At 39.9% G+C, this 9395-nt stretch overlaps 1 long non-coding RNA gene across 2 annotated transcripts in view; it reads left to right on the top strand.

Annotated features, from left to right (window-relative positions):
- Nucleotides 1-144: 144 nt before the first annotated feature.
- Nucleotides 145-9395, top strand: part of LOC106955239 (uncharacterized) — a 23728-nt gene continuing 14477 nt past the window's right edge. The window contains exon 1 of one of the 2 annotated variants that reach the window (XR_001426531.1): nucleotides 145-226. This is a non-coding gene — a long non-coding RNA (uncharacterized LOC106955239). Of the gene's footprint in view, nucleotides 227-698; nucleotides 1868-9395 lie in introns of those variants that run through there. The other variant, XR_001426532.1, reaches the window with a different exon arrangement.

Genomic DNA, 9395 nt, shown 5'->3' with positions numbered 1-9395 from the left:
CAGCTCCTGCCAGAAGGCATGTCTCCTGACTCGCTCTCTGCAGATGGAGGCTTGAAACCTCTCTCTATCTCTCCTTTCTGATTTGTTGAACCAGTGTCTCTCACTCTATTTATGTCTCTGTTTTTGTTCTCTCAGGTGCAGGAATAGGCTCAGCCTCCTTCACCCTGACGTCTCCAAAAGAAAAAAAAAAGGCACCTTCATTTTACATGTGCATGTCAGAGCACAGGTAAGTGATTCACAAAGAAACTGACTCTCCAGGGGGGAGTGATGAACACAAATTCACGGCAATTTGAACAATCTGCTAAGACAACAAATGAACAAAATGTCCCTTTGAGATGCAGCATGCAAACTCGCTGTGCTAGCTCGGGGTTTATGCACGAGGTTCAGTGTGTATCCAGGGCAAGACGGCGACTCAGGAAGCATGCTTTCAGCTCACCAAAGAAGCCAAGTGTAAGATGGCATTACAGCATGATGGTAATTAGATAAACCCCTCAAACTGTGTCAAGAGCACCTCTTTAAGATGTGAAATCCTATTCCACAAAAATATCCTTGACACTAATTAATGTTGGAGTAAAAAAATATATATATATATATATATATATATATATATATATATATATATATATATTCTACTTTTACATTTACAAAACTTGTGTTCTGATGCTCTTCACACACATTTCCAGGGTTTCCCTCCCCCTTTTTTTTTCCAATTGATATCTCAAAACAAAGATCGACATTTAATACAATCTGACTCGCTTCACTAAAAGGCCAAGTCAAATGTTCAATCTGACCACTGATGCAGGGTTGGGTTTGTGGCCAAGCAGCCTGCGCCTTTAAATTTTTCATCTTCCTTCATAATTTGACCTGTCCCCCTGCCAGGGGCGTGGAGCCAGCACAGCTATTTTTAGGTCTGGAGCTCTGACGACTGGAATACGAGAGACACAGAGAAGGAGTTTTTTACTGTGTTGTTTCAGCTGGACAAACATTTAACCCCCTCAATCCTTTTATCGCTGCACAGCCATTAAGCCAAGAAGGAAATACTCAGCTTGTGGGCTCAGAATGCAGGCACAGAATAACCCTGAAGCTAAAGCATATATGTGGTGTGATTGCTGCTGTTATGCAAACAAGCACTACCATGTGCAGTCTATATGGATGCTGATTACCGCAAAATTCAGAAAAGCGCCATAGCTTGTTTACTAAATAAAATCATGGGGGAAAAAAACCCCTAAATAATTTAATATCAGAGCTGACTATTGTGCAGAACCACGGACATTTTTGAGGGGGTGAACATTCTAGACCCACATCACAGTTAAACAGATCTGACAAACTCCTGATCTCCATGATTTACTTTGGGCTCTCATTCTGGCTGGGATGGCGAGAGTGATAACAAGCCCTCAAGTCCATGGTAAAGATTGCTAAAGACCCAGAGCTCCATCTGTCACATTAGCTGTCAGAGGAGGCCGGCTCTGACCCTGGGCTGGCCTTCCCATGTACCGAGGCCGAACTGCCCAAGAGGAGATACAAGACGGTCAGGGCAATATGAGCAACTATTACTATGACAGGAATTTTTTTGCACAGAGGTGGGGATTTCTTTCGATGTTGCCAGGTATCGCAGCACACAAAGTTTTTACAGAATTTGAATTTAAAAACGGCAAAGAACTTCATCTCATCATTGTCATGGTTTACAGTTCTTCATGAGAGCCCAGAGGAAATGCTAGAGTGGTCTGACTTTTCTCCATCTCCGCAGAGGTGGTAGCACCACCTCGGATGAAACTACGAAGAGCTGAGCATTTTCTTATTTACTCATAGCATCTCAAGTTATGGTATCTGTCTGGATCTCAGCTCAGTTCATCAAAAAGCATTAAAGGTGAGCAGCGAATCAGCAGAGAGCAACACATGTTTTTGAGACTATATACTAGTAGCAGAGAATAATAAAACCTGTAAACTGCAGGTTATCTGGCATAAAATATGCAACTACAAGGAAAAGAAATTTGGCAGTTTGTACATTTTTCTTGTCAGTAAAACCACAGACAGTCATTGCACGGTAACTCAAAGGGGGCTGCGAGTCTCTCTTTTTATGAACAATGTTTTAAAACTGCAGTAAGCAAGCTACAAGTGGTTTGTCTGCTAACCACTCAACTGCAAGACTTGCCACAAAATTGTTTTTTTTTTTTTTTTTTAGACCAGCAACTTATATGTTATGTGCCCGAGCACGGACAAAAATAACTTTAATTAATTACAAAGACTTCATTATCAGTGTCAACTTTAAGTAGATTTTTGAAAAGCCTTAGCCTTGCCCTTACTACATGTTCCTCAAAAACAACACACTTCTCTTAGCTGCGATTAACCTACACTTTTTTTTATTTATAACTAGCTTCCTGAGGCTGACGAGGGATTGCAGGATTGGAAATAGCTCTGCCCAATAAGCAGGGTCCAGTAAACCTGCAATGTGGCAAGCCCATTATAGCTCCTACTGCGTCACTGGCGGCCTTTGTCTGCCTTTAGTCCTATTAAAGCATTGAACGTCAGCATCCCTGCTGGAGAGCCACTCTGCTCTGCGCTCCAGGGGCCAGGACTTCACTGTCTATCACCTCCCTCATATCAAACAGAAACTCTCTTTGTGTGAGTGTCGTGCATATATGAACATTGATCTTCAAACTAGAGCGGTGCATTAAAAAGGAGCAATATTTGATACGAAGCAAAAGGAGGGAATTAGTCAAAAATCCACTGCAATTAAAGCCTTCCAACGTAAAAACCTATCAGTGTACAATGCTGGAAAGAAGTATTTCCCCCTATAGATTTATTTTTGTTTTATGTAATTTGTCACAGTTAAATGTTTCATGTTGTCAGGCTAATGTGTTTATGAAACAAAGATAAACAGAGCGGACACTGGAAGCAGTTTTCCAATGGTGATTTCATTTTATGAAAAGAAAACCAACCTGGGCCTGTATAACAAAAAAAAACTGAATACCCCTTAGAGCTAAACTGGTTGTGTTTCTATTTAGAGAATCAGTTGCCCTTAAACATTTGTAACCCATTCCTCTTTGCAGAATTGTTTTTAGATCAACCACAGTAAAGCTGTTTTAACCATGAATCTGTACAAGATCGTACCGCAGAATTGAATTCACTCTTGGACTTGCTTGCTGGTGTGCTTTATGCTATATGTGCTTGAGCTTAAAGATGCAATCTGATGGGAGGACATCCACCATGCAGAGTGTTCTGCTAGTTCACAAAATGTATGATTCTGTCACCCATAGCAAGTTCTGACGCAACAAAGAAGCCCCAAACCATGACACTGCCACTACCATGTTTGACTGTTGGTAAGATATTCCTCTGAAATGCTGTGTTTGTTTTTCAGCAAACATAACAGGCCGAACACCACCAGAAATCTTTGTCTCTTTTATCCACATAATATTTTCAAAAATGTTTTTGAGGGGTGGGAGAGATGAGAGGTCCACAGAGCATAGGATGTTGTTCTAAGTTATTTTGTGACCTCAACCTCTCTTGCAATAATTCACGTTAAATAAAAATAAAAAAAAACCCTGTAAAGACGGATAATACTTTCTTTCATACCACTGCATTTAAACTTCATTTTGTTACTATTGCCTTTAATCAGCTCATAAATATATAAACGTAAAAAAAAAAAACAGACACATCCCCTTGTGCCACTTCCACAAACTGTACTCATAACCTGGCTTACCGTGTTTTTTTTTTGTTTTTTTTTTCTCCTGACAAAGGAGCCCACACATATCACAACAATTACAGCACCAGATCCAAATCAAGTCCCAAAGTTCTCTGGCTTAATCACCATAGCACTGCAGCCTTGTGACACATTGTGCATGATGAAACCCAGCAGGGAGGCAGACTGCAGATGAAGGAGGGGAGCAGAGTATAAGTGTTGCAACAGATAGGAGAAGGGAACAAACGCCACGCCTTCTATCATGCTCGATCTGACCCTGAGAGCATTTTGTTCCCTTTAAAAGAGCGTGACCCGTGCGTGGGAGGGGGTGAATCAGGAGTGTTTTGTTGTCTTGTGCTTAATGAACTTAAAAGCTGTTCATCTCGAGGGCTGTCGTTATGCAGATTTCATCATGCCACCTTGGGAGACAAGTGGCAGATATGATTCTGTGTAGGTGCCAATTTCTCCATCCAACCCAGTGGGGAGAAAAAAAAAAATCCTTAATAATTGCAACTTCCCACGTATTGCCGTACACTCCAGCAGCCCCACCCCGTCCCCCGAGTTCAGTTTCTCTAGAGGCCACCTCGCAGTTCTGAGGGCAACCAGGTGCAGAGGGGAAATCACCTCTTTACACCAATTACATCAGCCAATGATGAGTCACTGTAAGCTGCAGCGAGGATCTTAGATCAATTTGTGGTGTGAAGTCATAGTCTGCACACCAAACAGAGCCCAGTGTACCTGTTAAAAGCTCAGAGAGAAGCTTTGTCACTTCAAACGGCCCTTTTCTCCTTTTACCTTGTGGTAAGGGCTCATAAAAGCACAAAGGCACCATAACCAATGATTTGACGGTAAAATCTAATTAGCCTGTACATCTGGGTGAGTTATGCGAGCGCGTTTCCCCCACTAATGATTTAGGTGCTCTTACTTTTATTGGGTTATTCTGTCTGGCGTCCTGTGGAATTTCCTGCTGGACGTTCAGGGTGGTATGGGTTGCACTTAACAGGTTGGATCAAATGGCACGAAAAGCATTAAAACGCTGTAAAATGCAGCCACGTTCAGAATTTAATCGAGAGACATTTTCAGCAAGGTTTCGCAAAACGGTTTGTAACAGAGTTAGACGTGGACGGCATTCTGTGTTTCCGGTGAGGGTGCCATAAAAGAGCAGAAATAAATCAACGCAAGCCAGCATATATAAACAGTTAAACAATAACAGTGTGACAAAGGCGGAAAAAAAAAAAAACACATTTTCAAAGCATCCACATATTGTGAACTGACCTTGAGTCAGTTTGCTTTCTAACTTTGAGGTCCTCGATCAAATGCCTTCATCTGCTGCCACGGGCTTCCTAAAAATAGATGTGTGGCACAAAGGCAGACTGGAAACAGAGGCCAGCTCTCAGTATTTCTACTGATCAATGTGCTCATCTCTGCTGGAAATCATTGATTGACTGTTTGTATCAAATTGACCATGGACCTGTTGCACAATGATGGGGGTTGCATATAAACAACTCTGCTTATGTCCCAATTCGTACATGTTGTCCTTCTTTGTGTCTAATTGCTAAGGAAATCACCCAGGTTTTTCTCTTACTTTGCTGAAGTTGTTGCATTAGTCAGGCCTTTCAAAATACCATTCTGTCATCATGTAGTATGTTAATAAGCTTTTACTTTATAGTATTTCTGCCCTGAAACTAGGGATGCTTGACAATGGGGAGAAATTATAATTATGGTTATTTTGGACAAGACTGTGACCAGTGACATATTGTGTGGTGCTCTCACTAAGATGAGCTGAAAGTGCTTTTCGTCAAATAGTAAAGACCACAATATGTGAGCATTGTTTCTTTATTCGAATATACTTTGCCACAGCATTACATTAGTGCAACATTTCTGTAAAGTACACATTCAAATATCAGTATATTCTACACCAAGGTAAACTAGAGCGCTTGAGTGTTTATCAGTCAGTTGTACAGTCATTGCAGTAGCATAGATCGTAAATATAGCATCTTTATGATGCTTTTATTATTATTATTGAAAATCATGAACATTTATCTGTCAGTCGCAGTGTCACACAGTAAGACTCAGTGGACTTAGTCCAGGGGTCTTCAACTCTAGTTGTTGAGGGGCCAGACTTTTAGATCCGTTTCTGCTTCAACACACCCGAGTCAAACAATTAGGTCAGTAGCAGGACTGGACTCTTTAGAACTACATACTGAGGAGGTGTAAGGGTGTATGGCTTTAAACCCATACAACTGCCCTTTGTGCACTTTGACTTTGGTGTTCTTCATTTTGGGTCATTTCATCCCCTTTCTTTTTTTCTTTTTTTTTTAAACTCAATGGGTAGTAAACCTTTGAATGTCTCAAGGGCACTGGTGGTGCAGAAACTACATACCTGTGTGGATTGACCAGTAAATGTCTTGGTCACATCTTTGGCCTTGTGCCAAACCTTTGCATAAGATAATATGCCCCAACCCATGAGAAGGTGAGTAAATCGGTCGTCCCTCCTATGACACGTTCGTAAAATAATATCTAAAAGGTAAATGGCTTATACTTTATACAACTATGAGTCTAACAAAGAGAAACAAACCAGAAGTCGCACCGAGTGAAACCGTTGTCCATTGTTCACTGTTCACAGCTTTGTTATTGTCAAAGTGAATGTATAGGGTGAAAACAAATCTTAAGCCATCTACGTACTGTATAATTTTAAGACTTGAACATGTCATACGTTGTCAGCTCAATGTTATAAAATCTCAACAAAAATGTCTTTGTGAATGAAAATGTCAAAATGTTCTATTTTTATTGGAGCAAAATCAAATGAAAAAGGCTGACAGACATCAGTCCAACAATAAATGGAGGTCAGGAGTGTTAATGCTCTTGTTCCTAGAGTTGGATGCTGAAAAGAAGGAGGGGAGAATAAGTGAGACAGCTGTCAAAGCACTCACTGAGCAAAAAAGGATACATTTTCCAATTTACGTGATGTTTTTCATATGTTGTTTTTAATCATGAGTCTGTCACACTGAGAATCAGATTTGAGCTCAAGAACATACATTTTCTCCCTCTACTTTTACAACTAAAGCTTTTGTCTTGGTGGCTAATAACTGCTTGGTGTGAACCCATCTTTATCTTATGAAGACAAAACTCATTTAGCACACATCCGGATACTAGCAAATTTCATCCATTCACGTTTTCCGCATTGCAAAAGTGTTGGAGGAAGCAAAATGTTTTGTTTAATAATTGGAGCCAAAGAGGAAATTGGAAATAGCAGTATAATTTGTTGCACAGTAAAGAGCAAAAACTCATACACTGACATCCCTGAAAAGCCTCAAGAAACGAAAAGAAGCAACTGCGTCATACAAACACAAGGCCAAGCAGACACACGTGACTTTTAGTGTAATTCAGACAAACTTAGCTGACCTTAAAAAATACCACATGGATTGAATAATAAACAAAGGTTTTCTGTTCAGAGGCATTTTCCTGATTCATACTGCTAGTTAGCTTGATTATGAGTTGATAATCAAAGCATCGTCTTGCCTCAAAGCTACCGTCTGACTAATCAGAACTGAATAAATATTTTTGTTATCAAGATAGAGGGACTGGGTTTCTTATTTCTTTGGCAAAACAAATTTTTTTGAACGTTCATTTTAAGCAGTTACACTACTTCCTATCAAGAAAAGTAATGCTGTTAAATAAACAGCTAAAATTACAGCTACTCTTGACTTCACCATTGACATTTAAAGATGCAAACAAAACTTCATTCATGGATTCAAACGAACCTTGGCAAATAGCAGAGTGACAGGAAATCGAGTTTGCTATGGGAAGGGCGGACTGACGCTTATTGTCCGAGCCACTTCCACCTACGCCACGACCGCAGAACAGCAACACTGATCGCCTCCTGTGGTGCCTCAAAGGTCTCTGAAGCAACAATACTTCTGAAAAATAGCTCTTCCTCTGATTATTAAGGCAGCCTCATGCATGCCGGGAAATGTCCCACAGTGCTCTGGCCACCTCTGTTGCAATGTTAATGTCTGAACGGCTCCATATGCATACAAGCTGGAGGGTATTTTTAAACCCTTCGCTGGGGTGACCTTGATTTTCTGGATCTTTTTATGGCATCACACCCCCGACATGTTTTCCCAGCAGATAGAGACAAATTCACTATAACAAGCATATTTAAGTGCTTAGGCACAGTCTGAGAAATGCACCGCTAAGACGTGTTCTATTTTTAACTAATCCACATAAGCCCCCATTTCCTGCCTATAAATAGTTCAGGGGTCATCTCACCCTTTTAGAAGGAAAATAAGTGTAGCGCTACAGTTGCTTCAATAACTGAATTATTTCTGTCCTACTCTCCCTCTGTCTTAAGTGTCCTGCTTGTTCCCACATTTCACTGCTACATCCTGAATAGCATGCTGGCACATCTATACGGAGGGTTGTATCATTAACAGGGTTATAATAATAAATCTTGCTCGAACTATCAGTTCTGTCGCTCTTTGAGTTTCATCGGCTCAAATGTGCCAGGAAAATGTTCCTGTAAATAAAACAGGGATTTGGGGCACATTGTCCAAGTGGTGTCCAACTGCTACCTTAAAGTAACAGTGCACCCTGCAGGTTGATTAGAACTAGGCACGCTGCAAGACATGGAAAGACAAATAGCGTGGCAAATAGCAAGCTTTGTGTAAAGATCCAAACGAGAGAAGATGCTGCAAAGGTGCTCATGACATAGAGGAGTAGAGTCAAAGCACAACACTTAGCAAGCACACATTGATGTTACAATATTACACACGCAAACATTTACAATGCCTTTCGTACTTTGTGAACCTCAAACATAAATGCTGGTATTTTATTTTAGGTAATAAACTAACACAAAGTAGACAAATATTCTGAAGTGAAAGAAAATTGAATCATGGTCAGATAGGACAGAGAGCATTTGTGTGCATCAATTTTTTGATTGCTTTTAACCCTGGACTTTGATTAGGCCATCCAAAGACAATTATGCTTTGATTTAGATCCTTTTATTGTAACTCTGACTGAATGGCCAGTTTTGATGTTTATCTAGAGGAGGAACCCTTCAAAACGTCTTGTAGTCTATACCAGATTTTCTTCCAGGGCTTTGATGGGCTTTTTCCATCAACTTTGATCCTTTTCTGTATCTCTGCTAAAGAAAAACATCCTCACAACATGATGCTACCACCACCAGGTTTCCTACTGGGGATGGTGTGTTCAGTTTCCCACTATACTAACAGCTTGTTCTTAAAAAGTTTGCGCAAATAAAAACAAGTGTAAATTTGATACCATGTGTCCAATTAAACCAAAACGAAAAACATCATGACTAAACTTAAATACTGTGCCATGTTACTTAACAAACAAGACTGAATATTTAATATGTTCAGTTTAGAGATCAGAAAACCATCCTGGAGCCAAAGTTCCCTTTTGGGCTTATATGAAGCAAATTCATGTTGTAATAAATTATTATAGACTTACTGTGGCTTGCAGTGTTTGGGTCAGGAAGTAATATCCCATCATTTTTCAGAACCTGCCAAGAGTGGGATTATGCTATCACAGGAGGATTACATATACTTAAACCAGGGTGATCTGCACCCCACTTTTGGACACAATATATATATATATATATATATATATATATATATATATATTTTTTTTTTTTTTTTTTTTTTTTTTTTTTTTCCACTATTTTTTTTTTCTTTTTTTTTTATTTTTTTAATAA

This window comes from Poecilia latipinna, unplaced genomic scaffold (assembly GCF_001443285.1).
Source record: "Poecilia latipinna isolate Pla-1442-1.1 unplaced genomic scaffold, P_latipinna-1.0 Scaffold719, whole genome shotgun sequence".
In the NCBI taxonomy this organism is placed as follows: Eukaryota; Metazoa; Chordata; class Actinopteri; order Cyprinodontiformes; family Poeciliidae; genus Poecilia; species Poecilia latipinna.
This window is presented reverse-complemented; position numbering and strand designations above follow the sequence as displayed.